The 27,757-nt window shown below is 41.6% G+C and overlaps 51 non-coding genes across 51 annotated transcripts; all 51 read right to left on the bottom strand.

Annotated features, from left to right (window-relative positions):
• Positions 1 to 17: 17 nt before the first annotated feature.
• LOC141913611 (5S ribosomal RNA) lies at positions 18 to 136 on the bottom strand. Its single transcript, XR_012620467.1, has one exon. It is a non-coding gene; the product is annotated as a 5S ribosomal RNA (ribosomal RNA).
• Positions 137 to 543: 407 nt separating this feature from the next.
• LOC141913612 (5S ribosomal RNA) lies at positions 544 to 662 on the bottom strand. The gene has a single exon (XR_012620468.1). It is a non-coding gene; the product is annotated as a 5S ribosomal RNA (ribosomal RNA).
• A 438-nt stretch (positions 663 to 1,100) lies between these two features.
• Positions 1,101 to 1,219, bottom strand: LOC141913613 (5S ribosomal RNA). Its single transcript, XR_012620469.1, has one exon. It is a non-coding gene; the product is annotated as a 5S ribosomal RNA (ribosomal RNA).
• A 407-nt stretch (positions 1,220 to 1,626) lies between these two features.
• Positions 1,627 to 1,745, bottom strand: LOC141913614 (5S ribosomal RNA). The gene has a single exon (XR_012620470.1). It is a non-coding gene; the product is annotated as a 5S ribosomal RNA (ribosomal RNA).
• A 438-nt stretch (positions 1,746 to 2,183) lies between these two features.
• LOC141913615 (5S ribosomal RNA) lies at positions 2,184 to 2,302 on the bottom strand. The gene has a single exon (XR_012620471.1). It is a non-coding gene; the product is annotated as a 5S ribosomal RNA (ribosomal RNA).
• Positions 2,303 to 2,740: 438 nt separating this feature from the next.
• Positions 2,741 to 2,859, bottom strand: LOC141913616 (5S ribosomal RNA). The gene has a single exon (XR_012620472.1). It is a non-coding gene; the product is annotated as a 5S ribosomal RNA (ribosomal RNA).
• A 407-nt stretch (positions 2,860 to 3,266) lies between these two features.
• Positions 3,267 to 3,385, bottom strand: LOC141913617 (5S ribosomal RNA). Its single transcript, XR_012620473.1, has one exon. It is a non-coding gene; the product is annotated as a 5S ribosomal RNA (ribosomal RNA).
• A 438-nt stretch (positions 3,386 to 3,823) lies between these two features.
• LOC141913619 (5S ribosomal RNA) lies at positions 3,824 to 3,942 on the bottom strand. The gene has a single exon (XR_012620474.1). It is a non-coding gene; the product is annotated as a 5S ribosomal RNA (ribosomal RNA).
• A 407-nt stretch (positions 3,943 to 4,349) lies between these two features.
• On the bottom strand, positions 4,350 to 4,468 carry LOC141913621 (5S ribosomal RNA). The gene has a single exon (XR_012620476.1). It is a non-coding gene; the product is annotated as a 5S ribosomal RNA (ribosomal RNA).
• Positions 4,469 to 4,906: 438 nt separating this feature from the next.
• Positions 4,907 to 5,025, bottom strand: LOC141913622 (5S ribosomal RNA). Its single transcript, XR_012620477.1, has one exon. It is a non-coding gene; the product is annotated as a 5S ribosomal RNA (ribosomal RNA).
• Positions 5,026 to 5,432: 407 nt separating this feature from the next.
• On the bottom strand, positions 5,433 to 5,551 carry LOC141913623 (5S ribosomal RNA). Its single transcript, XR_012620478.1, has one exon. It is a non-coding gene; the product is annotated as a 5S ribosomal RNA (ribosomal RNA).
• Positions 5,552 to 5,989: 438 nt separating this feature from the next.
• Positions 5,990 to 6,108, bottom strand: LOC141913624 (5S ribosomal RNA). The gene has a single exon (XR_012620479.1). It is a non-coding gene; the product is annotated as a 5S ribosomal RNA (ribosomal RNA).
• Positions 6,109 to 6,546: 438 nt separating this feature from the next.
• On the bottom strand, positions 6,547 to 6,665 carry LOC141913625 (5S ribosomal RNA). Its single transcript, XR_012620480.1, has one exon. It is a non-coding gene; the product is annotated as a 5S ribosomal RNA (ribosomal RNA).
• A 436-nt stretch (positions 6,666 to 7,101) lies between these two features.
• LOC141913626 (5S ribosomal RNA) lies at positions 7,102 to 7,220 on the bottom strand. Its single transcript, XR_012620481.1, has one exon. It is a non-coding gene; the product is annotated as a 5S ribosomal RNA (ribosomal RNA).
• Positions 7,221 to 7,658: 438 nt separating this feature from the next.
• Positions 7,659 to 7,777, bottom strand: LOC141913627 (5S ribosomal RNA). Its single transcript, XR_012620482.1, has one exon. It is a non-coding gene; the product is annotated as a 5S ribosomal RNA (ribosomal RNA).
• Positions 7,778 to 8,213: 436 nt separating this feature from the next.
• On the bottom strand, positions 8,214 to 8,332 carry LOC141913628 (5S ribosomal RNA). The gene has a single exon (XR_012620483.1). It is a non-coding gene; the product is annotated as a 5S ribosomal RNA (ribosomal RNA).
• A 438-nt stretch (positions 8,333 to 8,770) lies between these two features.
• On the bottom strand, positions 8,771 to 8,889 carry LOC141913629 (5S ribosomal RNA). Its single transcript, XR_012620484.1, has one exon. It is a non-coding gene; the product is annotated as a 5S ribosomal RNA (ribosomal RNA).
• A 438-nt stretch (positions 8,890 to 9,327) lies between these two features.
• LOC141913630 (5S ribosomal RNA) lies at positions 9,328 to 9,446 on the bottom strand. The gene has a single exon (XR_012620485.1). It is a non-coding gene; the product is annotated as a 5S ribosomal RNA (ribosomal RNA).
• Positions 9,447 to 9,882: 436 nt separating this feature from the next.
• Positions 9,883 to 10,001, bottom strand: LOC141913632 (5S ribosomal RNA). Its single transcript, XR_012620487.1, has one exon. It is a non-coding gene; the product is annotated as a 5S ribosomal RNA (ribosomal RNA).
• A 438-nt stretch (positions 10,002 to 10,439) lies between these two features.
• Positions 10,440 to 10,558, bottom strand: LOC141913633 (5S ribosomal RNA). Its single transcript, XR_012620488.1, has one exon. It is a non-coding gene; the product is annotated as a 5S ribosomal RNA (ribosomal RNA).
• Positions 10,559 to 10,994: 436 nt separating this feature from the next.
• LOC141913635 (5S ribosomal RNA) lies at positions 10,995 to 11,113 on the bottom strand. The gene has a single exon (XR_012620489.1). It is a non-coding gene; the product is annotated as a 5S ribosomal RNA (ribosomal RNA).
• Positions 11,114 to 11,551: 438 nt separating this feature from the next.
• LOC141913636 (5S ribosomal RNA) lies at positions 11,552 to 11,670 on the bottom strand. Its single transcript, XR_012620490.1, has one exon. It is a non-coding gene; the product is annotated as a 5S ribosomal RNA (ribosomal RNA).
• A 438-nt stretch (positions 11,671 to 12,108) lies between these two features.
• LOC141913637 (5S ribosomal RNA) lies at positions 12,109 to 12,227 on the bottom strand. Its single transcript, XR_012620491.1, has one exon. It is a non-coding gene; the product is annotated as a 5S ribosomal RNA (ribosomal RNA).
• A 407-nt stretch (positions 12,228 to 12,634) lies between these two features.
• LOC141913638 (5S ribosomal RNA) lies at positions 12,635 to 12,753 on the bottom strand. The gene has a single exon (XR_012620492.1). It is a non-coding gene; the product is annotated as a 5S ribosomal RNA (ribosomal RNA).
• Positions 12,754 to 13,191: 438 nt separating this feature from the next.
• LOC141913639 (5S ribosomal RNA) lies at positions 13,192 to 13,310 on the bottom strand. The gene has a single exon (XR_012620493.1). It is a non-coding gene; the product is annotated as a 5S ribosomal RNA (ribosomal RNA).
• A 407-nt stretch (positions 13,311 to 13,717) lies between these two features.
• On the bottom strand, positions 13,718 to 13,836 carry LOC141913640 (5S ribosomal RNA). The gene has a single exon (XR_012620494.1). It is a non-coding gene; the product is annotated as a 5S ribosomal RNA (ribosomal RNA).
• Positions 13,837 to 14,274: 438 nt separating this feature from the next.
• On the bottom strand, positions 14,275 to 14,393 carry LOC141913641 (5S ribosomal RNA). The gene has a single exon (XR_012620495.1). It is a non-coding gene; the product is annotated as a 5S ribosomal RNA (ribosomal RNA).
• A 407-nt stretch (positions 14,394 to 14,800) lies between these two features.
• On the bottom strand, positions 14,801 to 14,919 carry LOC141913642 (5S ribosomal RNA). Its single transcript, XR_012620496.1, has one exon. It is a non-coding gene; the product is annotated as a 5S ribosomal RNA (ribosomal RNA).
• Positions 14,920 to 15,326: 407 nt separating this feature from the next.
• On the bottom strand, positions 15,327 to 15,445 carry LOC141913644 (5S ribosomal RNA). The gene has a single exon (XR_012620498.1). It is a non-coding gene; the product is annotated as a 5S ribosomal RNA (ribosomal RNA).
• A 438-nt stretch (positions 15,446 to 15,883) lies between these two features.
• LOC141913645 (5S ribosomal RNA) lies at positions 15,884 to 16,002 on the bottom strand. Its single transcript, XR_012620499.1, has one exon. It is a non-coding gene; the product is annotated as a 5S ribosomal RNA (ribosomal RNA).
• A 436-nt stretch (positions 16,003 to 16,438) lies between these two features.
• On the bottom strand, positions 16,439 to 16,557 carry LOC141913646 (5S ribosomal RNA). Its single transcript, XR_012620500.1, has one exon. It is a non-coding gene; the product is annotated as a 5S ribosomal RNA (ribosomal RNA).
• Positions 16,558 to 16,995: 438 nt separating this feature from the next.
• LOC141913647 (5S ribosomal RNA) lies at positions 16,996 to 17,114 on the bottom strand. The gene has a single exon (XR_012620501.1). It is a non-coding gene; the product is annotated as a 5S ribosomal RNA (ribosomal RNA).
• Positions 17,115 to 17,552: 438 nt separating this feature from the next.
• LOC141913648 (5S ribosomal RNA) lies at positions 17,553 to 17,671 on the bottom strand. The gene has a single exon (XR_012620502.1). It is a non-coding gene; the product is annotated as a 5S ribosomal RNA (ribosomal RNA).
• A 436-nt stretch (positions 17,672 to 18,107) lies between these two features.
• Positions 18,108 to 18,226, bottom strand: LOC141913651 (5S ribosomal RNA). Its single transcript, XR_012620504.1, has one exon. It is a non-coding gene; the product is annotated as a 5S ribosomal RNA (ribosomal RNA).
• Positions 18,227 to 18,664: 438 nt separating this feature from the next.
• On the bottom strand, positions 18,665 to 18,783 carry LOC141913652 (5S ribosomal RNA). The gene has a single exon (XR_012620505.1). It is a non-coding gene; the product is annotated as a 5S ribosomal RNA (ribosomal RNA).
• Positions 18,784 to 19,190: 407 nt separating this feature from the next.
• On the bottom strand, positions 19,191 to 19,309 carry LOC141913653 (5S ribosomal RNA). The gene has a single exon (XR_012620506.1). It is a non-coding gene; the product is annotated as a 5S ribosomal RNA (ribosomal RNA).
• A 407-nt stretch (positions 19,310 to 19,716) lies between these two features.
• On the bottom strand, positions 19,717 to 19,835 carry LOC141913654 (5S ribosomal RNA). The gene has a single exon (XR_012620507.1). It is a non-coding gene; the product is annotated as a 5S ribosomal RNA (ribosomal RNA).
• A 438-nt stretch (positions 19,836 to 20,273) lies between these two features.
• Positions 20,274 to 20,392, bottom strand: LOC141913655 (5S ribosomal RNA). The gene has a single exon (XR_012620508.1). It is a non-coding gene; the product is annotated as a 5S ribosomal RNA (ribosomal RNA).
• Positions 20,393 to 20,828: 436 nt separating this feature from the next.
• On the bottom strand, positions 20,829 to 20,947 carry LOC141913657 (5S ribosomal RNA). The gene has a single exon (XR_012620510.1). It is a non-coding gene; the product is annotated as a 5S ribosomal RNA (ribosomal RNA).
• Positions 20,948 to 21,385: 438 nt separating this feature from the next.
• LOC141913658 (5S ribosomal RNA) lies at positions 21,386 to 21,504 on the bottom strand. Its single transcript, XR_012620511.1, has one exon. It is a non-coding gene; the product is annotated as a 5S ribosomal RNA (ribosomal RNA).
• A 407-nt stretch (positions 21,505 to 21,911) lies between these two features.
• Positions 21,912 to 22,030, bottom strand: LOC141913659 (5S ribosomal RNA). Its single transcript, XR_012620512.1, has one exon. It is a non-coding gene; the product is annotated as a 5S ribosomal RNA (ribosomal RNA).
• A 407-nt stretch (positions 22,031 to 22,437) lies between these two features.
• LOC141913660 (5S ribosomal RNA) lies at positions 22,438 to 22,556 on the bottom strand. The gene has a single exon (XR_012620513.1). It is a non-coding gene; the product is annotated as a 5S ribosomal RNA (ribosomal RNA).
• Positions 22,557 to 22,994: 438 nt separating this feature from the next.
• On the bottom strand, positions 22,995 to 23,113 carry LOC141913661 (5S ribosomal RNA). Its single transcript, XR_012620514.1, has one exon. It is a non-coding gene; the product is annotated as a 5S ribosomal RNA (ribosomal RNA).
• A 436-nt stretch (positions 23,114 to 23,549) lies between these two features.
• On the bottom strand, positions 23,550 to 23,668 carry LOC141913662 (5S ribosomal RNA). Its single transcript, XR_012620515.1, has one exon. It is a non-coding gene; the product is annotated as a 5S ribosomal RNA (ribosomal RNA).
• Positions 23,669 to 24,104: 436 nt separating this feature from the next.
• Positions 24,105 to 24,223, bottom strand: LOC141913663 (5S ribosomal RNA). Its single transcript, XR_012620516.1, has one exon. It is a non-coding gene; the product is annotated as a 5S ribosomal RNA (ribosomal RNA).
• A 438-nt stretch (positions 24,224 to 24,661) lies between these two features.
• Positions 24,662 to 24,780, bottom strand: LOC141913664 (5S ribosomal RNA). The gene has a single exon (XR_012620517.1). It is a non-coding gene; the product is annotated as a 5S ribosomal RNA (ribosomal RNA).
• Positions 24,781 to 25,216: 436 nt separating this feature from the next.
• On the bottom strand, positions 25,217 to 25,335 carry LOC141913665 (5S ribosomal RNA). Its single transcript, XR_012620518.1, has one exon. It is a non-coding gene; the product is annotated as a 5S ribosomal RNA (ribosomal RNA).
• A 438-nt stretch (positions 25,336 to 25,773) lies between these two features.
• On the bottom strand, positions 25,774 to 25,892 carry LOC141913666 (5S ribosomal RNA). Its single transcript, XR_012620519.1, has one exon. It is a non-coding gene; the product is annotated as a 5S ribosomal RNA (ribosomal RNA).
• Positions 25,893 to 26,330: 438 nt separating this feature from the next.
• Positions 26,331 to 26,449, bottom strand: LOC141913668 (5S ribosomal RNA). Its single transcript, XR_012620521.1, has one exon. It is a non-coding gene; the product is annotated as a 5S ribosomal RNA (ribosomal RNA).
• A 436-nt stretch (positions 26,450 to 26,885) lies between these two features.
• Positions 26,886 to 27,004, bottom strand: LOC141913669 (5S ribosomal RNA). Its single transcript, XR_012620522.1, has one exon. It is a non-coding gene; the product is annotated as a 5S ribosomal RNA (ribosomal RNA).
• Positions 27,005 to 27,442: 438 nt separating this feature from the next.
• On the bottom strand, positions 27,443 to 27,561 carry LOC141913670 (5S ribosomal RNA). Its single transcript, XR_012620523.1, has one exon. It is a non-coding gene; the product is annotated as a 5S ribosomal RNA (ribosomal RNA).
• Positions 27,562 to 27,757: the final 196 nt, after the last annotated feature.

The following is a 27,757-nucleotide window of genomic DNA, read 5'->3' on the forward strand; positions in this document are numbered from 1 at the left end:
GAGCAAAATTTGAAAAAAGTCTACAGCACCCGGTATTCCCAGGCGGTCACCCATCCAAGTACTAACCGGGCCCGACGTTGCTTAACTTCGGTGATCGGACGAGAACCGGTGCTTTCAACGTGGTATGGCCGTAGACAACAAAACGTATCAATCTAACCGTTTTGATATTACCTTCACTTTTTATGTCTCTTTTAACACAGTTTCAATTGCTCAACTGATAAAACCAGGTACAATTATCCATTCGCTCCATCGAAAGATGTAGAAACAAACGCCTTTCCCTTCGCTCAAGGATCGGCGTTGAATAAGGCGGAGGAAACTATGAGAACAGCTACTTAGCAACACAATCTGTGACGTCACATTACCAGAAAACATCCAATCTTCTATCTCTAACAAAGTATCGATTTGGGAATATATCTGCGACAACAAAATTTTGACGGCTTCGTTCAACTAATGGCGAAAACAAACAAGCAAATAAACAAACAAATAAACGACTGTTTACGAGTGCTTTTAATTTTTGAAATAAATCGAGCTAAATTTGAAAAAAGTCTACAGCACCCGGTATTCCCAGGCGGTCACCCATCCAAGTACTAACCGGGCCCGACGTTGCTTAACTTCGGTGATCGGACGAGAACCGGTGCTTTCAACGTGGTATGGCCGTAGACAACAAAACGTATCAATCTAACCGTTTTGATATTACCTTCTCGATAGGATCGCCACCTCAGCGAGGCATCCACTTTTTATGTCTCTTTTAACACAGTTTCAATTGCTCAACTGATAAAACCAGGTACAATTATCCATTCGCTCCATCGAAAGATGTAGAAACAAACGCCTTTCCCTTCGCTCAAGGATCGGCGTTGAATAAGGCGGAGGAAACTATGAGAACAGCTACTTAGCAACACAATCTGTGACGTCACATTACCAGAAAACATCCAATCTTCTATCTCTAACAAAGTATCGATTTGGGAATATATCTGCGACAACAAAATTTTGACGGCTTCGTTCAACTAATGGCGAAAACGAACAAGCAAATAAACAAACAAATAAACGGCTGTTTACGAGTGCTTTTAATTTTTGAAATAAATCGAGCAAAATTTGAAAAAAGTCTACAGCACCCGGTATTCCCAGGCGGTCACCCATCCAAGTACTAACCGGGCCCGACGTTGCTTAACTTCGGTGATCGGACGAGAACCGGTGCTTTCAACGTGGTATGGCCGTAGACAACAAAACGTATCAATCTAACCGTTTTGATATTACCTTCACTTTTTATGTCTCTTTTAACACAGTTTCAATTGCTCAACTGATAAAACCAGGTACAATTATCCATTCGCTCCATCGAAAGATGTAGAAACAAACGCCTTTCCCTTCGCTCAAGGATCGGCGTTGAATAAGGCGGAGGAAACTATGAGAACAGCTACTTAGCAACACAATCTGTGACGTCACATTACCAGAAAACATCCAATCTTCTATCTCTAACAAAGTATCGATTTGGGAATATATCTGCGACAACAAAATTTTGACGGCTTCGTTCAACTAATGGCGAAAACAAACAAGCAAATAAACAAACAAATAAACGACTGTTTACGAGTGCTTTTAATTTTTGAAATAAATCGAGCTAAATTTGAAAAAAGTCTACAGCACCCGGTATTCCCAGGCGGTCACCCATCCAAGTACTAACCGGGCCCGACGTTGCTTAACTTCGGTGATCGGACGAGAACCGGTGCTTTCAACGTGGTATGGCCGTAGACAACAAAACGTACAAATCTAACCGTTTTGATATTACCTTCTCGATAGGATCGCCACCTCAGCGAGGCATCCACTTTTTATGTCTCTTTTAACACAGTTTCAATTGCTCAACTGATAAAACCAGGTACAATTATCCATTCGCTCCATCGAAAGATGTAGAAACAAACGCCTTTCCCTTCGCTCAAGGATCGGCGTTGAATAAGGCGGAGGAAACTATGAGAACAGCTACTTAGCAACACAATCTGTGACGTCACATTACCAGAAAACATCCAATCTTCTATCTCTAACAAAGTATCGATTTGGGAATATATCTGCGACAACAAAATTTTGACGGCTTCGTTCAACTAATGGCGAAAACGAACAAGCAAATAAACAAACAAATAAACGGCTGTTTACGAGTGCTTTTAATTTTTGAAATAAATCGAGCAAAATTTGAAAAAAGTCTACAGCACCCGGTATTCCCAGGCGGTCACCCATCCAAGTACTAACCGGGCCCGACGTTGCTTAACTTCGGTGATCGGACGAGAACCGGTGCTTTCAACGTGGTATGGCCGTAGACAACAAAACGTATCAATCTAACCGTTTTGATATTACCTTCTCGATAGGATCGCCACCTCAGCGAGGCATCCACTTTTTATGTCTCTTTTAACACAGTTTCAATTGCTCAACTGATAAAACCAGGTACAATTATCCATTCGCTTCATCGAAAGATGTAGAAACAAACGCCTTTCCCTTCGCTCAAGGATCGGCGTTGAATAAGGCGGAGGAAACTATGAGAACAGCTACTTAGCAACACAATCTGTGACGTCACATTACCAGAAAACATCCAATCTTCTATCTCTAACAAAGTATCGATTTGGGAATATATCTGCGACAACAAAATTTTGACGGCTTCGTTCAACTAATGGCGAAAACGAACAAGCAAATAAACAAACAAATAAACGGCTGTTTACGAGTGCTTTTAATTTTTGAAATAAATCGAGCAAAATTTGAAAAAAGTCTACAGCACCCGGTATTCCCAGGCGGTCACCCATCCAAGTACTAACCGGGCCCGACGTTGCTTAACTTCGGTGATCGGACGAGAACCGGTGCTTTCAACGTGGTATGGCCGTAGACAACAAAACGTATCAATCTAACCGTTTTGATATTACCTTCACTTTTTATGTCTCTTTTAACACAGTTTCAATTGCTCAACTGATAAAACCAGGTACAATTATCCATTCGCTCCATCGAAAGATGTAGAAACAAACGCCTTTCCCTTCGCTCAAGGATCGGCGTTGAATAAGGCGGAGGAAACTATGAGAACAGCTACTTAGCAACACAATCTGTGACGTCACATTACCAGAAAACATCCAATCTTCTATCTCTAACAAAGTATCGATTTGGGAATATATCTGCGACAACAAAATTTTGACACCTTCGTTCAACTAATGGCGAAAACGAACAAGCAAATAAACAAACAAATAAACGGCTGTTTACGAGTGCTTTTAATTTTTGAAATAAATCGAGCAAAATTTGAAAAAAGTCTACAGCACCCGGTATTCCCAGGCGGTCACCCATCCAAGTACTAACCGGGCCCGACGTTGCTTAACTTCGGTGATCGGACGAGAACCGGTGCTTTCAACGTGGTATGGCCGTAGACAACAAAACGTATCAATCTAACCGTTTTGATATTACCTTCTCGATAGGATCGCCACCTCAGCGAGGCATCCACTTTTTATGTCTCTTTTAACACAGTTTCAATTGCTCAACTGATAAAACCAGGTACAATTATCCATTCGCTCCATCGAAAGATGTAGAAACAAACGCCTTTCCCTTCGCTCAAGGATCGGCGTTGAATAAGGCGGAGGAAACTATGAGAACAGCTACTTAGCAACACAATCTGTGACGTCACATTACCAGAAAACATCCAATCTTCTATCTATAACAAAGTATCGATTTGGGAATATATCTGCGACAACAAAATTTTGACGGCTTCGTTCAACTAATGGCGAAAACGAACAAGCAAATAAACAAACAAATAAACGGCTGTTTACGAGTGCTTTTAATTTTTGAAATAAATCGAGCAAAATTTGAAAAAAGTCTACAGCACCCGGTATTCCCAGGCGGTCACCCATCCAAGTACTAACCGGGCCCGACGTTGCTTAACTTCGGTGATCGGACGAGAACCGGTGCTTTCAACGTGGTATGGCCGTAGACAACAAAACGTATCAATCTAACCGTTTTGATATTACCTTCACTTTTTATGTCTCTTTTAACACAGTTTCAATTGCTCAACTGATAAAACCAGGTACAATTATCCATTCGCTCCATCGAAAGATGTAGAAACAAACGCCTTTCCCTTCGCTCAAGGATCGGCGTTGAATAAGGCGGAGGAAACTATGAGAACAGCTACTTAGCAACACAATCTGTGACGTCACATTACCAGAAAACATCCAATCTTCTATCTCTAACAAAGTATCGATTTGGGAATATATCTGCGACAACAAAATTTTGACGGCTTCGTTCAACTAATGGCGAAAACAAACAAGCAAATAAACAAACAAATAAACGACTGTTTACGAGTGCTTTTAATTTTTGAAATAAATCGAGCTAAATTTGAAAAAAGTCTACAGCACCCGGTATTCCCAGGCGGTCACCCATCCAAGTACTAACCGGGCCCGACGTTGCTTAACTTCGGTGATCGGACGAGAACCGGTGCTTTCAACGTGGTATGGCCGTAGACAACACAACGTACAAATCTAACCGTTTTGATATTACCTTCTCGATAGGATCGCCACCTCAGCGAGGCATCCACTTTTTATGTCTCTTTTAACACAGTTTCAATTGCTCAACTGATAAAACCAGGTACAATTATCCATTCGCTCCATCGAAAGATGTAGAAACAAACGCCTTTCCCTTCGCTCAAGGATCGGCGTTGAATAAGGCGGAGGAAACTATGAGAACAGCTACTTAGCAACACAATCTGTGACGTCACATTACCAGAAAACATCCAATCTTCTATCTCTAACAAAGTATCGATTTGGGAATATATCTGCGACAACAAAATTTTGACGGCTTCGTTCAACTAATGGCGAAAACGAACAAGCAAATAAACAAACAAATAAACGGCTGTTTACGAGTGCTTTTAATTTTTGAAATAAATCGAGCAAAATTTGAAAAAAGTCTACAGCACCCGGTATTCCCAGGCGGTCACCCATCCAAGTACTAACCGGGCCCGACGTTGCTTAACTTCGGTGATCGGACGAGAACCGGTGCTTTCAACGTGGTATGGCCGTAGACAACAAAACGTATCAATCTAACCGTTTTGATATTACCTTCACTTTTTATGTCTCTTTTAACACAGTTTCAATTGCTCAACTGATAAAACCAGGTACAATTATCCATTCGCTCCATCGAAAGATGTAGAAACAAACGCCTTTCCCTTCGCTCAAGGATCGGCGTTGAATAAGGCGGAGGAAACTATGAGAACAGCTACTTAGCAACACAATCTGTGACGTCACATTACCAGAAAACATCCAATCTTCTATCTCTAACAAAGTATCGATTTGGGAATATATCTGCGACAACAAAATTTTGACGGCTTCGTTCAACTAATGGCGAAAACAAACAAGCAAATAAACAAACAAATAAACGGCTGTTTACGAGTGCTTTTAATTTTTGAAATAAATCGAGCAAAATTTGAAAAAAGTCTACAGCACCCGGTATTCCCAGGCGGTCACCCATCCAAGTACTAACCGGGCCCGACGTTGCTTAACTTCGGTGATCGGACGAGAACCGGTGCTTTCAACGTGGTATGGCCGTAGACAACAAAACGTATCAATCTAACCGTTTTGATATTACCTTCTCGATAGGATCGCCACCTCAGCGAGGCATCCACTTTTTATGTCTCTTTTAACACAGTTTCAATTGCTCAACTGATAAAACCAGGTACAATTATCCATTCGCTCCATCGAAAGATGTAGAAACAAACGCCTTTCCCTTCGCTCAAGGATCGGCGTTGAATAAGGCGGAGGAAACTATGAGAACAGCTACTTAGCAACACAATCTGTGACGTCACATTACCAGAAAACATCCAATCTTCTATCTCTAACAAAGTATCGATTTGGGAATATATCTGCGACAACAAAATTTTGACGGCTTCGTTCAACTAATGGCGAAAACGAACAAGCAAATAAACAAACAAATAAACGGCTGTTTACGAGTGCTTTTAATTTTTGAAATAAATCGAGCAAAATTTGAAAAAAGTCTACAGCACCCGGTATTCCCAGGCGGTCACCCATCCAAGTACTAACCGGGCCCGACGTTGCTTAACTTCGGTGATCGGACGAGAACCGGTGCTTTCAACGTGGTATGGCCGTAGACAACAAAACGTATCAATCTAACCGTTTTGATATTACCTTCTCGATAGGATCGCCACCTCAGCGAGGCATCCACTTTTTATGTCTCTTTTAACACAGTTTCAATTGCTCAACTGATAAAACCAGGTACAATTATCCGTTCGCTCCATCGAAAGATGTAGAAACAAACGCCTTTCCCTTCGCTCAAGGATCGGCGTTGAATAAGGCGGAGGAAACTATGAGAACAGCTACTTAGCAACACAATCTGTGACGTCACATTACCAGAAAACATCCAATCTTCTATCTCTAACAAAGTATCGATTTGGGAATATATCTGCGACAACAAAATTTTGACGGCTTCGTTCAACTAATGGCGAAAACGAACAAGCAAATAAACAAACAAATAAACGGCTGTTTACGAGTGCTTTTAATTTTTGAAATAAATCGAGCAAAATTTGAAAAAAGTCTACAGCACCCGGTATTCCCAGGCGGTCACCCATCCAAGTACTAACCGGGCCCGACGTTGCTTAACTTCGGTGATCGGACGAGAACCGGTGCTTTCAACGTGGTATGGCCGTAGACAACAAAACGTATCAATCTAACCGTTTTGATATTACCTTCTCGATAGGATCGCCACCTCAGCGAGGCGTCCACTTTTTATGTCTCTTTTAACAGAGTTTCAATTGCTCAACTGATAAAACCAGGTACAATTATCCATTCGCTCCATCGAAAGATGTAGAAACAAACGCCTTTCCCGTCGCTCAAGGATCGGCGTTGAATAAGGCGGAGGAAACTATGAGAACAGCTACTTAGCAACACAATCTGTGACGTCACATTACCAGAAAACATCCAATCTTCTATCTAACAAAGTATCGATTTGGGAATATATCTGCGACAACAAAATTTTGACAGCTTCGTTCAACTAATGGCGAAAACAAACAAGCAAATAAACAAACAAATAAACGGCTGTTTGCGAGTGCTTTTAATTTTTGAAATAAATCGAGCTAAATTTGAAAAAAGTCTACAGCACCCGGTATTCCCAGGCGGTCACCCATCCAAGTACTAACCGGGCCCGACGTTGCTTAACTTCGGTGATCGGACGAGAACCGGTGCTTTCAACGTGGTATGGCCGTAGACAACAAAACGTATCAATCTAACCGTTTTGATATTACCTTCTCGATAGGATCGCCACCTCAGCGAGGCATCCACTTTTTATGTCTCTTTTAACACAGTTTCAATTGCTCAACTGATAAAACCAGGTACAATTATCCATTCGCTCCATCGAAAGATGTAGAAACAAACGCCTTTCCCTTCGCTCAAGGATCGGCGTTGAATAAGGCGGAGGAAACTATGAGAACAGCTACTTAGCAACACAATCTGTGACGTCACATTACCAGAAAACATCCAATCTTCTATCTCTAACAAAGTATCGATTTGGGAATATATCTGCGACAACAAAATTTTGACGGCTTCGTTCAACTAATGGCGAAAACGAACAAGCAAATAAACAAACAAATAAACGGCTGTTTACGAGTGCTTTTAATTTTTGAAATAAATCGAGCAAAATTTGAAAAAAGTCTACAGCACCCGGTATTCCCAGGCGGTCACCCATCCAAGTACTAACCGGGCCCGACGTTGCTTAACTTCGGTGATCGGACGAGAACCGGTGCTTTCAACGTGGTATGGCCGTAGACAACAAAACGTATCAATCTAACCGTTTTGATATTACCTTCTCGATAGGATCGCCACCTCAGCGAGGCATCCACTTTTTATGTCTCTTTTAACACAGTTTCAATTGCTCAACTGATAAAACCAGGTACAATTATCCATTCGCTCCATCGAAAGATGTAGAAACAAACGCCTTTCCCTTCGCTCAAGGATCGGCGTTGAATAAGGCGGAGGAAACTATGAGAACAGCTACTTAGCAACACAATCTGTGACGTCACATTACCAGAAAACATCCAATCTTCTATCTAACAAAGTATCGATTTGGGAATATATCTGCGACAACAAAATTTTGACAGCTTCGTTCAACTAATGGCGAAAACAAACAAGCAAATAAACAAACAAATAAACGGCTGTTTGCGAGTGCTTTTAATTTTTGAAATAAATCGAGCAAAATTTGAAAAAAGTCTACAGCACCCGGTATTCCCAGGCGGTCACCCATCCAAGTACTAACCGGGCCCGACGTTGCTTAACTTCGGTGATCGGACGAGAACCGGTGCTTTCAACGTGGTATGGCCGTAGACAACAAAACGTATCAATCTAACCGTTTTGATATTACCTTCTCGATAGGATCGCCACCTCAGCGAGGCATCCACTTTTTATGTCTCTTTTAACACAGTTTCAATTGCTCAACTGATAAAACCAGGTACAATTATCCATTCGCTCCATCGAAAGATGTAGAAACAAACGCCTTTCCCTTCGCTCAAGGATCGGCGTTGAATAAGGCGGAGGAAACTATGAGAACAGCTACTTAGCAACACAATCTGTGACGTCACATTACCAGAAAACATCCAATCTTCTATCTCTAACAAAGTATCGATTTGGGAATATATCTGCGACAACAAAATTTTGACGGCTTCGTTCAACTAATGGCGAAAACGAACAAGCAAATAAACAAACAAATAAACGGCGGTTTACGAGTGCTTTTAATTTTTGAAATAAATCGAGCAAAATTTGAAAAAAGTCTACAGCACCCGGTATTCCCAGGCGGTCACCCATCCAAGTACTAACCGGGCCCGACGTTGCTTAACTTCGGTGATCGGACGAGAACCGGTGCTTTCAACGTGGTATGGCCGTAGACAACAAAACGTATCAATCTAACCGTTTTGATATTACCTTCTCGATAGGATCGCCACCTCAGCGAGGCATCCACTTTTTATGTCTCTTTTAACACAGTTTCAATTGCTCAACTGATAAAACCAGGTACAATTATCCATTCGCTCCATCGAAAGATGTAGAAACAAACGCCTTTCCCTTCGCTCAAGGATCGGCGTTGAATAAGGCGGAGGAAACTATGAGAACAGCTACTTAGCAACACAATCTGTGACGTCACATTACCAGAAAACATCCAATCTTCTATCTCTAACAAAGTATCGATTTGGGAATATATCTGCGACAACAAAATTTTGACGGCTTCGTTCAACTAATGGCGAAAACGAACAAGCAAATAAACAAACAAATAAACGGCTGTTTACGAGTGCTTTTAATTTTTGAAATAAATCGAGCAAAATTTGAAAAAAGTCTACAGCACCCGGTATTCCCAGGCGGTCACCCATCCAAGTACTAACCGGGCCCGACGTTGCTTAACTTCGGTGATCGGACGAGAACCGGTGCTTTCAACGTGGTATGGCCGTAGACAACAAAACGTATCAATCTAACCGTTTTGATATTACCTTCTCGATAGGATCGCCACCTCAGCGAGGCATCCACTTTTTATGTCTCTTTTAACACAGTTTCAATTGCTCAACTGATAAAACCAGGTACAATTATCCATTCGCTCCATCGAAAGATGTAGAAACAAACGCCTTTCCCTTCGCTCAAGGATCGGCGTTGAATAAGGCGGAGGAAACTATGAGAACAGCTACTTAGCAACACAATCTGTGACGTCACATTACCAGAAAACATCCAATCTTCTATCTAACAAAGTATCGATTTGGGAATATATCTGCGACAACAAAATTTTGACAGCTTCGTTCAACTAATGGCGAAAACAAACAAGCAAATAAACAAACAAATAAACGGCTGTTTGCGAGTGCTTTTAATTTTTGAAATAAATCGAGCAAAATTTGAAAAAAGTCTACAGCACCCGGTATTCCCAGGCGGTCACCCATCCAAGTACTAACCGGGCCCGACGTTGCTTAACTTCGGTGATCGGACGAGAACCGGTGCTTTCAACGTGGTATGGCCGTAGACAACAAAATGTATCAATCTAACCGTTTTGATATTACCTTCTCGATAGGATCGCCACCTCAGCGAGGCATCCACTTTTTATGTCTCTTTTAACACAGTTTCAATTGCTCAACTGATAAAACCAGGTACAATTATCCATTCGCTCCATCGAAAGATGTAGAAACAAACGCCTTTCCCTTCGCTCAAGGATCGGCGTTGAATAAGGCGGAGGAAACTATGAGAACAGCTACTTAGCAACACAATCTGTGACGTCACATTACCAGAAAACATCCAATCTTCTATCTCTAACAAAGTATCGATTTGGGAATATATCTGCGACAACAAAATTTTGACGGCTTCGTTCAACTAATGGCGAAAACGAACAAGCAAATAAACAAACAAATAAACGGCTGTTTACGAGTGCTTTTAATTTTTGAAATAAATCGAGCAAAATTTGAAAAAAGTCTACAGCACCCGGTATTCCCAGGCGGTCACCCATCCAAGTACTAACCGGGCCCGACGTTGCTTAACTTCGGTGATCGGACGAGAACCGGTGCTTTCAACGTGGTATGGCCGTAGACAACAAAACGTATCAATCTAACCGTTTTGATATTACCTTCTCGATAGGATCGCCACCTCAGCGAGGCATCCACTTTTTATGTCTCTTTTAACACAGTTTCAATTGCTCAACTGATAAAACCAGGTACAATTATCCATTCGCTCCATCGAAAGATGTAGAAACAAACGCCTTTCCCTTCGCTCAAGGATCGGCGTTGAATAAGGCGGAGGAAACTATGAGAACTGCTACTTAGCAACACAATCTGTGACGTCACATTACCAGAAAACATCCAATCTTCTATCTAACAAAGTATCGATTTGGGAATATATCTGCGACAACAAAATTTTGACAGCTTCGTTCAACTAATGGCGAAAACAAACAAGCAAATAAACAAACAAATAAACGGCTGTTTGCGAGTGCTTTTAATTTTTGAAATAAATCGAGCAAAATTTGAAAAAAGTCTACAGCACCCGGTATTCCCAGGCGGTCACCCATCCAAGTACTAACCGGGCCCGACGTTGCTTAACTTCGGTGATCGGACGAGAACCGGTGCTTTCAACGTGGTATGGCCGTAGACAACAAAACGTATCAATCTAACCGTTTTGATATTACCTTCTCGATAGGATCGCCACCTCAGCGAGGCATCCACTTTTTATGTCTCTTTTAACACAGTTTCAATTGCTCAACTGATAAAACCAGGTACAATTATCCATTCGCTCCATCGAAAGATGTAGAAACAAACGCCTTTCCCTTCGCTCAAGGATCGGCGTTGAATAAGGCGGAGGAAACTATGAGAACAGCTACTTAGCAACACAATCTGTGACGTCACATTACCAGAAAACATCCAATCTTCTATCTCTAACAAAGTATCGATTTGGGAATATATCTGCGACAACAAAATTTTGACGGCTTCGTTCAACTAATGGCGAAAACGAACAAGCAAATAAACAAACAAATAAACGGCTGTTTACGAGTGCTTTTAATTTTTGAAATAAATCGAGCAAAATTTGAAAAAAGTCTACAGCACCCGGTATTCCCAGGCGGTCACCCATCCAAGTACTAACCGGGCCCGACGTTGCTTAACTTCGGTGATCGGACGAGAACCGGTGCTTTCAACGTGGTATGGCCGTAGACAACAAAACGTATCAATCTAACCGTTTTGATATTACCTTCTCGATAGGATCGCCACCTCAGCGAGGCATCCACTTTTTATGTCTCTTTTAACACAGTTTCAATTGCTCAACTGATAAAACCAGGTACAATTATCCATTCGCTCCATCGAAAGATGTAGAAACAAACGCCTTTCCCTTCGCTCAAGGATCGGCGTTGAATAAGGCGGAGGAAACTATGAGAACAGCTACTTAGCAACACAATCTGTGACGTCACATTACCAGAAAACATCCAATCTTCTATCTCTAACAAAGTATCGATTTGGGAATATATCTGCGACAACAAAATTTTGACGGCTTCGTTCAACTAATGGCGAAAACGAACAAGCAAATAAACAAACAAATAAACGGCTGTTTACGAGTGCTTTTAATTTTTGAAATAAATCGAGCAAAATTTGAAAAAAGTCTACAGCACCCGGTATTCCCAGGCGGTCACCCATCCAAGTACTAACCGGGCCCGACGTTGCTTAACTTCGGTGATCGGACGAGAACCGGTGCTTTCAACGTGGTATGGCCGTAGACAACAAAACGTATCAATCTAACCGTTTTGATATTACCTTCACTTTTTATGTCTCTTTTAACACAGTTTCAATTGCTCAACTGATAAAACCAGGTACAATTATCCATTCGCTCCATCGAAAGATGTAGAAACAAACGCCTTTCCCTTCGCTCAAGGATCGGCGTTGAATAAGGCGGAGGAAACTATGAGAACAGCTACTTAGCAACACAATCTGTGACGTCACATTACCAGAAAACATCCAATCTTCTATCTCTAACAAAGTATCGATTTGGGAATATATCTGCGACAACAAAATTTTGACGGCTTCGTTCAACTAATGGCGAAAACGAACAAGCAAATAAACAAACAAATAAACGGCTGTTTACGAGTGCTTTTAATTTTTGAAATAAATCGAGCAAAATTTGAAAAAAGTCTACAGCACCCGGTATTCCCAGGCGGTCACCCATCCAAGTACTAACCGGGCCCGACGTTGCTTAACTTCGGTGATCGGACGAGAACCGGTGCTTTCAACGTGGTATGGCCGTAGACAACAAAACGTATCAATCTAACCGTTTTGATATTACCTTCTCGATAGGATCGCCACCTCAGCGAGGCATCCACTATTTATGTCTCTTTTAACACAGTTTCAATTGCTCAACTGATAAAACCAGGTACAATTATCCATTCGCTCCATCGAAAGATGTAGAAACAAACGCCTTTCCCTTCGCTCAAGGATCGGCGTTGAATAAGGCGGAGGAAACTATGAGAACAGCTACTTAGCAACACAATCTGTGACGTCACATTACCAGAAAACATCCAATCTTCTATCTATAACAAAGTATCGATTTGGGAATATATCTGCGACAACAAAATTTTGACGGCTTCGTTCAACTAATGGCGAAAACGAACAAGCAAATAAACAAACAAATAAACGGCTGTTTACGAGTGCTTTTAATTTTTGAAATAAATCGAGCAAAATTTGAAAAAAGTCTACAGCACCCGGTATTCCCAGGCGGTCACCCATCCAAGTACTAACCGGGCCCGACGTTGCTTAACTTCGGTGATCGGACGAGAACCGGTGCTTTCAACGTGGTATGGCCGTAGACAACAAAACGTATCAATCTAACCGTTTTGATATTACCTTCACTTTTTATGTCTCTTTTAACACAGTTTCAATTGCTCAACTGATAAAACCAGGTACAATTATCCATTCGCTCCATCGAAAGATGTAGAAACAAACGCCTTTCCCTTCGCTCAAGGATCGGCGTTGAATAAGGCGGAGGAAACTATGAGAACAGCTACTTAGCAACACAATCTGTGACGTCACATTACCAGAAAACATCCAATCTTCTATCTCTAACAAAGTATCGATTTGGGAATATATCTGCGACAACAAAATTTTGACGGCTTCGTTCAACTAATGGCGAAAACGAACAAGCAAATAAACAAACAAATAAACGGCTGTTTACGAGTGCTTTTAATTTTTGAAATAAATCGAGCAAAATTTGAAAAAAGTCTACAGCACCCGGTATTCCCAGGCGGTCACCCATCCAAGTACTAACCGGGCCCGACGTTGCTTAACTTCGGTGATCGGACGAGAACCGGTGCTTTCAACGTGGTATGGCCGTAGACAACAAAACGTATCAATCTAACCGTTTTGATATTACCTTCTCGATAGGATCGCCACCTCAGCGAGGCATCCACTTTTTATGTCTCTTTTAACACAGTTTCAATTGCTCAACTGATAAAACCAGGTACAATTATCCATTCGCTCCATCGAAAGATGTAGAAACAAACGCCTTTCCCTTCGCTCAAGGATCGGCGTTGAATAAGGCGGAGGAAACTATGAGAACAGCTACTTAGCAACACAATCTGTGACGTCACATTACCAGAAAACATCCAATCTTCTATCTCTAACAAAGTATCGATTTGGGAATATATCTGCGACAACAAAATTTTGACGGCTTCGTTCAACTAATGGCGAAAACGAACAAGCAAATAAACAAACAAATAAACGGCTGTTTACGAGTGCTTTTAATTTTTGAAATAAATCGAGCAAAATTTGAAAAAAGTCTACAGCACCCGGTATTCCCAGGCGGTCACCCATCCAAGTACTAACCGGGCCCGACGTTGCTTAACTTCGGTGATCGGACGAGAACCGGTGCTTTCAACGTGGTATGGCCGTAGACAACAAAACGTATCAATCTAACCGTTTTGATATTACCTTCACTTTTTATGTCTCTTTTAACACAGTTTCAATTGCTCAACTGATAAAACCAGGTACAATTATCCATTCGCTCCATCGAAAGATGTAGAAACAAACGCCTTTCCCTTCGCTCAAGGATCGGCGTTGAATAAGGCGGAGGAAACTATGAGAACAGCTACTTAGCAACACAATCTGTGACGTCACATTACCAGAAAACATCCAATCTTCTATCTCTAACAAAGTATCGATTTGGGAATATATCTGCGACAACAAAATTTTGACGGCTTCGTTCAACTAATGGCGAAAACGAACAAGCAAATAAACAAACAAATAAACGGCTGTTTACGAGTGCTTTTAATTTTTGAAATAAATCGAGCAAAATTTGAAAAAAGTCTACAGCACCCGGTATTCCCAGGCGGTCACCCATCCAAGTACTAACCGGGCCCGACGTTGCTTAACTTCGGTGATCGGACGAGAACCGGTGCTTTCAACGTGGTATGGCCGTAGACAACAAAACGTATCAATCTAACCGTTTTGATATTACCTTCACTTTTTATGTCTCTTTTAACACAGTTTCAATTGCTCAACTGATAAAACCAGGTACAATTATCCATTCGCTCCATCGAAAGATGTAGAAACAAACGCCTTTCCCTTCGCTCAAGGATCGGCGTTGAATAAGGCGGAGGAAACTATGAGAACAGCTACTTAGCAACACAATCTGTGACGTCACATTACCAGAAAACATCCAATCTTCTATCTCTAACAAAGTATCGATTTGGGAATATATCTGCGACAACAAAATTTTGACGGCTTCGTTCAACTAATGGCGAAAACGAACAAGCAAATAAACAAACAAATAAACGGCTGTTTACGAGTGCTTTTAATTTTTGAAATAAATCGAGCAAAATTTGAAAAAAGTCTACAGCACCCGGTATTCCCAGGCGGTCACCCATCCAAGTACTAACCGGGCCCGACGTTGCTTAACTTCGGTGATCGGACGAGAACCGGTGCTTTCAACGTGGTATGGCCGTAGACAACAAAACGTATCAATCTAACCGTTTTGATATTACCTTCTCGATAGGATCGCCACCTCAGCGAGGCATCCACTTTTTATGTCTCTTTTAACACAGTTTCAATTGCTCAACTGATAAAACCAGGTACAATTATCCATTCGCTCCATCGAAAGATGTAGAAACAAACGCCTTTCCCTTCGCTCAAGGATCGGCGTTGAATAAGGCGGAGGAAACTATGAGAACAGCTACTTAGCAACACAATCTGTGACGTCACATTACCAGAAAACATCCAATCTTCTATCTATAACAAAGTATCGATTTGGGAATATATCTGCGACAACAAAATTTTGACGGCTTCGTTCAACTAATGGCGAAAACGAACAAGCAAATAAACAAACAAATAAACGGCTGTTTACGAGTGCTTTTAATTTTTGAAATAAATCGAGCAAAATTTGAAAAAAGTCTACAGCACCCGGTATTCCCAGGCGGTCACCCATCCAAGTACTAACCGGGCCCGACGTTGCTTAACTTCGGTGATCGGACGAGAACCGGTGCTTTCAACGTGGTATGGCCGTAGACAACAAAACGTATCAATCTAACCGTTTTGATATTACCTTCTCGATAGGATCGCCACCTCAGCGAGGCGTCCACTTTTTATGTCTCTTTTAACAGAGTTTCAATTGCTCAACTGATAAAACCAGGTACAATTATCCATTCGCTCCATCGAAAGATGTAGAAACAAACGCCTTTCCCGTCGCTCAAGGATCGGCGTTGAATAAGGCGGAGGAAACTATGAGAACAGCTACTTAGCAACACAATCTGTGACGTCACATTACCAGAAAACATCCAATCTTCTATCTAACAAAGTATCGATTTGGGAATATATCTGCGACAACAAAATTTTGACAGCTTCGTTCAACTAATGGCGAAAACAAACAAGCAAATAAACAAACAAATAAACGGCTGTTTGCGAGTGCTTTTAATTTTTGAAATAAATCGAGCAAAATTTGAAAAAAGTCTACAGCACCCGGTATTCCCAGGCGGTCACCCATCCAAGTACTAACCGGGCCCGACGTTGCTTAACTTCGGTGATCGGACGAGAACCGGTGCTTTCAACGTGGTATGGCCGTAGACAACAAAACGTATCAATCTAACCGTTTTGATATTACCTTCTCGATAGGATCGCCACCTCAGCGAGGCATCCACTTTTTATGTCTCTTTTAACACAGTTTCAATTGCTCAACTGATAAAACCAGGTACAATTATCCATTCGCTCCATCGAAAGATGTAGAAACAAACGCCTTTCCCTTCGCTCAAGGATCGGCGTTGAATAAGGCGGAGGAAACTATGAGAACAGCTACTTAGCAACACAATCTGTGACGTCACATTACCAGAAAACATCCAATCTTCTATCTCTAACAAAGTATCGATTTGGGAATATATCTGCGACAACAAAATTTTGACGGCTTCGTTCAACTAATGGCGAAAACGAACAAGCAAATAAACAAACAAATAAACGGCTGTTTACGAGTGCTTTTAATTTTTGAAATAAATCGAGCAAAATTTGAAAAAAGTCTACAGCACCCGGTATTCCCAGGCGGTCACCCATCCAAGTACTAACCGGGCCCGACGTTGCTTAACTTCGGTGATCGGACGAGAACCGGTGCTTTCAACGTGGTATGGCCGTAGACAACAAAACGTATCAATCTAACCGTTTTGATATTACCTTCTCGATAGGATCGCCACCTCAGCGAGGCATCCACTTTTTATGTCTCTTTTAACACAGTTTCAATTGCTCAACTGATAAAACCAGGTACAATTATCCATTCGCTCCATCGAAAGATGTAGAAACAAACGCCTTTCCCTTCGCTCAAGGATCGGCGTTGAATAAGGCGGAGGAAACTATGAGAACAGCTACTTAGCAACACAATCTGTGACGTCACATTACCAGAAAACATCCAATCTTCTATCTCTAACAAAGTATCGATTTGGGAATATATCTGCGACAACAAAATTTTGACGGCTTCGTTCAACTAATGGCGAAAACGAACAAGCAAATAAACAAACAAATAAACGGCTGTTTACGAGTGCTTTTAATTTTTGAAATAAATCGAGCAAAATTTGAAAAAAGTCTACAGCACCCGGTATTCCCAGGCGGTCACCCATCCAAGTACTAACCGGGCCCGACGTTGCTTAACTTCGGTGATCGGACGAGAACCGGTGCTTTCAACGTGGTATGGCCGTAGACAACAAAACGTATCAATCTAACCGTTTTGATATTACCTTCTCGATAGGATCGCCACCTCAGCGAGGCGTCCACTTTTTATGTCTCTTTTAACAGAGTTTCAATTGCTCAACTGATAAAACCAGGTACAATTATCCATTCGCTCCATCGAAAGATGTAGAAACAAACGCCTTTCCCGTCGCTCAAGGATCGGCGTTGAATAAGGCGGAGGAAACTATGAGAACAGCTACTTAGCAACACAATCTGTGACGTCACATTACCAGAAAACATCCAATCTTCTATCTAACAAAGTATCGATTTGGGAATATATCTGCGACAACAAAATTTTGACAGCTTCGTTCAACTAATGGCGAAAACAAACAAGCAAATAAACAAACAAATAAACGGCTGTTTGCGAGTGCTTTTAATTTTTGAAATAAATCGAGCAAAATTTGAAAAAAGTCTACAGCACCCGGTATTCCCAGGCGGTCACCCATCCAAGTACTAACCGGGCCCGACGTTGCTTAACTTCGGTGATCGGACGAGAACCGGTGCTTTCAACGTGGTATGGCCGTAGACAACAAAACGTATCAATCTAACCGTTTTGATATTACCTTCTCGATAGGATCGCCACCTCAGCGAGGCATCCACTTTTTATGTCTCTTTTAACACAGTTTCAATTGCTCAACTGATAAAACCAGGTACAATTATCCATTCGCTCCATCGAAAGATGTAGAAACAAACGCCTTTCCCTTCGCTCAAGGATCGGCGTTGAATAAGGCGGAGGAAACTATGAGAACAGCTACTTAGCAACACAATCTGTGACGTCACATTACCAGAAAACATCCAATCTTCTATCTCTAACAAAGTATCGATTTGGGAATATATCTGCGACAACAAAATTTTGACGGCTTCGTTCAACTAATGGCGAAAACGAACAAGCAAATAAACAAACAAATAAACGGCTGTTTACGAGTGCTTTTAATTTTTGAAATAAATCGAGCAAAATTTGAAAAAAGTCTACAGCACCCGGTATTCCCAGGCGGTCACCCATCCAAGTACTAACCGGGCCCGACGTTGCTTAACTTCGGTGATCGGACGAGAACCGGTGCTTTCAACGTGGTATGGCCGTAGACAACAAAACGTATCAATCTAACCGTTTTGATATTACCTTCACTTTTTATGTCTCTTTTAACACAGTTTCAATTGCTCAACTGATAAAACCAGGTACAATTATCCATTCGCTCCATCGAAAGATGTAGAAACAAACGCCTTTCCCTTCGCTCAAGGATCGGCGTTGAATAAGGCGGAGGAAACTATGAGAACAGCTACTTAGCAACACAATCTGTGACGTCACATTACCAGAAAACATCCAATCTTCTATCTCTAACAAAGTATCGATTTGGGAATATATCTGCGACAACAAAATTTTGACGGCTTCGTTCAACTAATGGCGAAAACGAACAAGCAAATAAACAAACAAATAAACGGCTGTTTACGAGTGCTTTTAATTTTTGAAATAAATCGAGCAAAATTTGAAAAAAGTCTACAGCACCCGGTATTCCCAGGCGGTCACCCATCCAAGTACTAACCGGGCCCGACGTTGCTTAACTTCGGTGATCGGACGAGAACCGGTGCTTTCAACGTGGTATGGCCGTAGACAACAAAACGTATCAATCTAACCGTTTTGATATTACCTTCACTTTTTATGTCTCTTTTAACACAGTTTCAATTGCTCAACTGATAAAACCAGGTACAATTATCCATTCGCTCCATCGAAAGATGTAGAAACAAACGCCTTTCCCTTCGCTCAAGGATCGGCGTTGAATAAGGCGGAGGAAACTATGAGAACAGCTACTTAGCAACACAATCTGTGACGTCACATTACCAGAAAACATCCAATCTTCTATCTCTAACAAAGTATCGATTTGGGAATATATCTGCGACAACAAAATTTTGACGGCTTCGTTCAACTAATGGCGAAAACGAACAAGCAAATAAACAAACAAATAAACGGCTGTTTACGAGTGCTTTTAATTTTTGAAATAAATCGAGCAAAATTTGAAAAAAGTCTACAGCACCCGGTATTCCCAGGCGGTCACCCATCCAAGTACTAACCGGGCCCGACGTTGCTTAACTTCGGTGATCGGACGAGAACCGGTGCTTTCAACGTGGTATGGCCGTAGACAACAAAACGTATCAATCTAACCGTTTTGATATTACCTTCTCGATAGGATCGCCACCTCAGCGAGGCATCCACTTTTTATGTCTCTTTTAACACAGTTTCAATTGCTCAACTGATAAAACCAGGTACAATTATCCATTCGCTCCATCGAAAGATGTAGAAACAAACGCCTTTCCCTTCGCTCAAGGATCGGCGTTGAATAAGGCGGAGGAAACTATGAGAACAGCTACTTAGCAACACAATCTGTGACGTCACATTACCAGAAAACATCCAATCTTCTATCTCTAACAAAGTATCGATTTGGGAATATATCTGCGACAACAAAATTTTGACGGCTTCGTTCAACTAATGGCGAAAACGAACAAGCAAATAAACAAACAAATAAACGGCTGTTTACGAGTGCTTTTAATTTTTGAAATAAATCGAGCAAAATTTGAAAAAAGTCTACAGCACCCGGTATTCCCAGGCGGTCACCCATCCAAGTACTAACCGGGCCCGACGTTGCTTAACTTCGGTGATCGGACGAGAACCGGTGCTTTCAACGTGGTATGGCCGTAGACAACAAAACGTATCAATCTAACCGTTTTGATATTACCTTCTCGATAGGATCGCCACCTCAGCGAGGCGTCCACTTTTTATGTCTCTTTTAACAGAGTTTCAATTGCTCAACTGATAAAACCAGGTACAATTATCCATTCGCTCCATCGAAAGATGTAGAAACAAACGCCTTTCCCGTCGCTCAAGGATCGGCGTTGAATAAGGCGGAGGAAACTATGAGAACAGCTACTTAGCAACACAATCTGTGACGTCACATTACCAGAAAACATCCAATCTTCTATCTAACAAAGTATCGATTTGGGAATATATCTGCGACAACAAAATTTTGACAGCTTCGTTCAACTAATGGCGAAAACAAACAAGCAAATAAACAAACAAATAAACGGCTGTTTGCGAGTGCTTTTAATTTTTGAAATAAATCGAGCAAAATTTGAAAAAAGTCTACAGCACCCGGTATTCCCAGGCGGTCACCCATCCAAGTACTAACCGGGCCCGACGTTGCTTAACTTCGGTGATCGGACGAGAACCGGTGCTTTCAACGTGGTATGGCCGTAGACAACAAAACGTATCAATCTAACCGTTTTGATATTACCTTCTCGATAGGATCGCCACCTCAGCGAGGCATCCACTTTTTATGTCTCTTTTAACACAGTTTCAATTGCTCAACTGATAAAACCAGGTACAATTATCCATTCGCTCCATCGAAAGATGTAGAAACAAACGCCTTTCCCTTCGCTCAAGGATCGGCGTTGAATAAGGCGGAGGAAACTATGAGAACAGCTACTTAGCAACACAATCTGTGACGTCACATTACCAGAAAACATCCAATCTTCTATCTCTAACAAAGTATCGATTTGGGAATATATCTGCGACAACAAAATTTTGACGGCTTCGTTCAACTAATGGCGAAAACGAACAAGCAAATAAACAAACAAATAAACGGCTGTTTACGAGTGCTTTTAATTTTTGAAATAAATCGAGCAAAATTTGAAAAAAGTCTACAGCACCCGGTATTCCCAGGCGGTCACCCATCCAAGTACTAACCGGGCCCGACGTTGCTTAACTTCGGTGATCGGACGAGAACCGGTGCTTTCAACGTGGTATGGCCGTAGACAACAAAACGTATCAATCTAACCGTTTTGATATTACCTTCACTTTTTATGTCTCTTTTAACACAGTTTCAATTGCTCAACTGATAAAACCAGGTACAATTATCCATTCGCTCCATCGAAAGATGTAGAAACAAACGCCTTTCCCTTCGCTCAAGGATCGGCGTTGAATAAGGCGGAGGAAACTATGAGAACAGCTACTTAGCAACACAATCTGTGACGTCACATTACCAGAAAACATCCAATCTTCTATCTCTAACAAAGTATCGATTTGGGAATATATCTGCGACAACAAAATTTTGACGGCTTCGTTCAACTAATGGCGAAAACGAACAAGCAAATAAACAAACAAATAAACGGCTGTTTACGAGTGCTTTTAATTTTTGAAATAAATCGAGCAAAATTTGAAAAAAGTCTACAGCACCCGGTATTCCCAGGCGGTCACCCATCCAAGTACTAACCGGGCCCGACGTTGCTTAACTTCGGTGATCGGACGAGAACCGGTGCTTTCAACGTGGTATGGCCGTAGACAACAAAACGTATCAATCTAACCGTTTTGATATTACCTTCACTTTTTATGTCTCTTTTAACACAGTTTCAATTGCTCAACTGATAAAACCAGGTACAATTATCCATTCGCTCCATCGAAAGATGTAGAAACAAACGCCTTTCCCTTCGCTCAAGGATCGGCGTTGAATAAGGCGGAGGAAACTATGAGAACAGCTACTTAGCAACACAATCTGTGACGTCACATTACCAGAAAACATCCAATCTTCTATCTCTAACAAAGTATCGATTTGGGAATATATCTGCGACAACAAAATTTTGACGGCTTCGTTCAACTAATGGCGAAAACGAACAAGCAAATAAACAAACAAATAAACGGCTGTTTACGAGTGCTTTTAATTTTTGAAATAAATCGAGCAAAATTTGAAAAAAGTCTACAGCACCCGGTATTCCCAGGCGGTCACCCATCCAAGTACTAACCGGGCCCGACGTTGCTTAACTTCGGTGATCGGACGAGAACCGGTGCTTTCAACGTGGTATGGCCGTAGACAACAAAACGTATCAATCTAACCGTTTTGATATTACCTTCTCGATAGGATCGCCACCTCAGCGAGGCATCCACTTTTTATGTCTCTTTTAACACAGTTTCAATTGCTCAACTGATAAAACCAGGTACAATTATCCATTCGCTCCATCGAAAGATGTAGAAACAAACGCCTTTCCCTTCGCTCAAGGATCGGCGTTGAATAAGGCGGAGGAAACTATGAGAACAGCTACTTAGCAACACAATCTGTGACGTCACATTACCAGAAAACATCCAATCTTCTATCTCTAACAAAGTATCGATTTGGGAATATATCTGCGACAACAAAATTTTGACGGCTTCGTTCAACTAATGGCGAAAACGAACAAGCAAATAAACAAACAAATAAACGGCTGTTTACGAGTGCTTTTAATTTTTGAAATAAATCGAGCAAAATTTGAAAAAAGTCTACAGCACCCGGTATTCCCAGGCGGTCACCCATCCAAGTACTAACCGGGCCCGACGTTGCTTAACTTCGGTGATCGGACGAGAACCGGTGCTTTCAACGTGGTATGGCCGTAGACAACAAAACGTATCAATCTAACCGTTTTGATATTACCTTCTCGATAGGATCGCCACCTCAGCGAGGCGTCCACTTTTTATGTCTCTTTTAACAGAGTTTCAATTGCTCAACTGATAAAACCAGGTACAATTATCCATTCGCTCCATCGAAAGATGTAGAAACAAACGCCTTTCCCGTCGCTCAAGGATCGGCGTTGAATAAGGCGGAGGAAACTATGAGAACAGCTACTTAGCAACACAATCTGTGACGTCACATTACCAGAAAACATCCAATCTTCTATCTAACAAAGTATCGATTTGGGAATATATCTGCGACAACAAAATTTTGACAGCTTCGTTCAACTAATGGCGAAAACAAACAAGCAAATAAACAAACAAATAAACGGCTGTTTGCGAGTGCTTTTAATTTTTGAAATAAATCGAGCAAAATTTGAAAAAAGTCTACAGCACCCGGTATTCCCAGGCGGTCACCCATCCAAGTACTAACCGGGCCCGACGTTGCTTAACTTCGGTGATCGGACGAGAACCGGTGCTTTCAACGTGGTATGGCCGTAGACAACAAAACGTATCAATCTAACCGTTTTGATATTACCTTCTCGATAGGATCGCCACCTCAGCGAGGCATCCACTTTTTATGTCTCTTTTAACACAGTTTCAATTGCTCAACTGATAAAACCAGGTACAATTATCCATTCGCTCCATCGAAAGATGTAGAAACAAACGCCTTTCCCTTCGCTCAAGGATCGGCGTTGAATAAGGCGGAGGAAACTATGAGAACTGCTACTTAGCAACACAATCTGTGACGTCACATTACCAGAAAACATCCAATCTTCTATCTAACAAAGTATCGATTTGGGAATATATCTGCGACAACAAAATTTTGACAGCTTCGTTCAACTAATGGCGAAAACAAACAAGCAAATAAACAAACAAATAAACGGCTGTTTGCGAGTGCTTTTAATTTTTGAAATAAATCGAGCAAAATTTGAAAAAAGTCTACAGCACCCGGTATTCCCAGGCGGTCACCCATCCAAGTACTAACCGGGCCCGACGTTGCTTAACTTCGGTGATCGGACGAGAACCGGTGCTTTCAACGTGGTATGGCCGTAGACAACAAAACGTATCAATCTAACCGTTTTGATATTACCTTCTCGATAGGATCGCCACCTCAGCGAGGCATCCACTTTTTATGTCTCTTTTAACACAGTTTCAATTGCTCAACTGATAAAACCAGGTACAATTATCCATTCGCTCCATCGAAAGATGTAGAAACAAACGCCTTTCCCTTCGCTCAAGGATCGGCGTTGAATAAGGCGGAGGAAACTATGAGAACAGCTACTTAGCAACACAATCTGTGACGTCACATTACCAGAAAACATCCAATCTTCTATCTCTAACAAAGTATCGATTTGGGAATATATCTGCGACAACAAAATTTTGACGGCTTCGTTCAACTAATGGCGAAAACGAACAAGCAAATAAACAAACAAATAAACGGCTGTTTACGAGTGCTTTTAATTTTTGAAATAAATCGAGCAAAATTTGAAAAAAGTCTACAGCACCCGGTATTCCCAGGCGGTCACCCATCCAAGTACTAACCGGGCCCGACGTTGCTTAACTTCGGTGATCGGACGAGAACCGGTGCTTTCAACGTGGTATGGCCGTAGACAACAAAACGTATCAATCTAACCGTTTTGATATTACCTTCTCGATAGGATCGCCACCTCAGCGAGGCATCCACTTTTTATGTCTCTTTTAACACAGTTTCAATTGCTCAACTGATAAAACCAGGTACAATTATCCATTCGCTCCATCGAAAGATGTAGAAACAAACGCCTTTCCCTTCGCTCAAGGATCGGCGTTGAATAAGGCGGAGGAAACTATGAGAACAGCTACTTAGCAACACAATCTGTGACGTCACATTACCAGAAAACATCCAATCTTCTATCTAACAAAGTATCGATTTGGGAATATATCTGCGACAACAAAATTTTGACAGCTTCGTTCAACTAATGGCGAAAACAAACAAGCAAATAAACAAACAAATAAACGGCTGTTTGCGAGTGCTTTTAATTTTTGAAATAAATCGAGCAAAATTTGAAAAAAGTCTACAGCACCCGGTATTCCCAGGCGGTCACCCATCCAAGTACTAACCGGGCCCGACGTTGCTTAACTTCGGTGATCGGACGAGAACCGGTGCTTTCAACGTGGTATGGCCGTAGACAACAAAACGTATCAATCTAACCGTTTTGATATTACCTTCTCGATAGGATCGCCACCTCAGCGAGGCATCCACTTTTTATGTCTCTTTTAACACAGTTTCAATTGCTCAACTGATAAAACCAGGTACAATTATCCATTCGCTCCATCGAAAGATGTAGAAACAAACGCCTTTCCCTTCGCTCAAGGATCGGCGTTGAATAAGGCGGAGGAAACTATGAGAACAGCTACTTAGCAACACAATCTGTGACGTCACATTACCAGAAAACATCCAATCTTCTATCTCTAACAAAGTATCGATTTGGGAATATATCTGCGACAACAAAATTTTGACGGCTTCGTTCAACTAATGGCGAAAACGAACAAGCAAATAAACAAACAAATAAACGGCGGTTTACGAGTGCTTTTAATTTTTGAAATAAATCGAGCAAAATTTGAAAAAAGTCTACAGCACCCGGTATTCCCAGGCGGTCACCCATCCAAGTACTAACCGGGCCCGACGTTGCTTAACTTCGGTGATCGGACGAGAACCGGTGCTTTCAACGTGGTATGGCCGTAGACAACAAAACGTATCAATCTAACCGTTTTGATATTACCTTCTCGATAGGATCGCCACCTCAGCGAGGCATCCACTTTTTATGTCTCTTTTAACACAGTTTCAATTGCTCAACTGATAAAACCAGGTACAATTATCCATTCGCTCCATCGAAAGATGTAGAAACAAACGCCTTTCCCTTCGCTCAAGGATCGGCGTTGAATAAGGCGGAGGAAACTATGAGAACAGCTACTTAGCAACACAATCTGTGACGTCACATTACCAGAAAACATCCAATCTTCTATCTCTAACAAAGTATCGATTTGGGAATATATCTGCGACAACAAAATTTTGACGGCTTCGTTCAACTAATGGCGAAAACGAACAAGCAAATAAACAAACAAATAAACGGCTGTTTACGAGTGCTTTTAATTTTTGAAATAAATCGAGCAAAATTTGAAAAAAGTCTACAGCACCCGGTATTCCCAGGCGGTCACCCATCCAAGTACTAACCGGGCCCGACGTTGCTTAACTTCGGTGATCGGACGAGAACCGGTGCTTTCAACGTGGTATGGCCGTAGACAACAAAACGTATCAATCTAACCGTTTTGATATTACCTTCTCGATAGGATCGCCACCTCAGCGAGGCATCCACTTTTTATGTCTCTTTTAACACAGTTTCAATTGCTCAACTGATAAAACCAGGTACAATTATCCATTCGCTCCATCGAAAGATGTAGAAACAAACGCCTTTCCCTTCGCTCAAGGATCGGCGTTGAATAAGGCGGAGGAAACTATGAGAACAGCTACTTAGCAACACAATCTGTGACGTCACATTACCAGAAAACATCCAATCTTCTATCTAACAAAGTATCGATTTGGGAATATATCTGCGACAACAAAATTTTGACAGCTTCGTTCAACTAATGGCGAAAACAAACAAGCAAATAAACAAACAAATAAACGGCTGTTTGCGAGTGCTTTTAATTTTTGAAATAAATCGAGCAAAATTTGAAAAAAGTCTACAGCACCCGGTATTCCCAGGCGGTCACCCATCCAAGTACTAACCGGGCCCGACGTTGCTTAACTTCGGTGATCGGACGAGAACCGGTGCTTTCAACGTGGTATGGCCGTAGACAACAAAATGTATCAATCTAACCGTTTTGATATTACCTTCTCGATAGGATCGCCACCTCAGCGAGGCATCCACTTTTTATGTCTCTTTTAACACAGTTTCAATTGCTCAACTGATAAAACCAGGTACAATTATCCATTCGCTCCATCGAAAGATGTAGAAACAAACGCCTTTCCCTTCGCTCAAGGATCGGCGTTGAATAAGGCGGAGGAAACTATGAGAACAGCTACTTAGCAACACAATCTGTGACGTCACATTACCAGAAAACATCCAATCTTCTATCTCTAACAAAGTATCGATTTGGGAATATATCTGCGACAACAAAATTTTGACGGCTTCGTTCAACTAATGGCGAAAACGAACAAGCAAATAAACAAACAAATAAACGGCTGTTTACGAGTGCTTTTAATTTTTGAAATAAATCGAGCAAAATTTGAAAAAAGTCTACAGCACCCGGTATTCCCAGGCGGTCACCCATCCAAGTACTAACCGGGCCCGACGTTGCTTAACTTCGGTGATCGGACGAGAACCGGTGCTTTCAACGTGGTATGGCCGTAGACAACAAAACGTATCAATCTAACCGTTTTGATATTACCTTCTCGATAGGATCGCCACCTCAGCGAGGCATCCACTTTTTATGTCTCTTTTAACACAGTTTCAATTGCTCAACTGATAAAACCAGGTACAATTATCCATTCGCTCCATCGAAAGATGTAGAAACAAACGCCTTTCCCTTCGCTCAAGGATCGGCGTTGA

Source organism: Tubulanus polymorphus, chromosome 11, assembly GCF_964204645.1.
Source record: "Tubulanus polymorphus chromosome 11, tnTubPoly1.2, whole genome shotgun sequence".
NCBI lineage: Eukaryota > Metazoa > Nemertea > Palaeonemertea > Tubulaniformes > Tubulanidae > Tubulanus > Tubulanus polymorphus.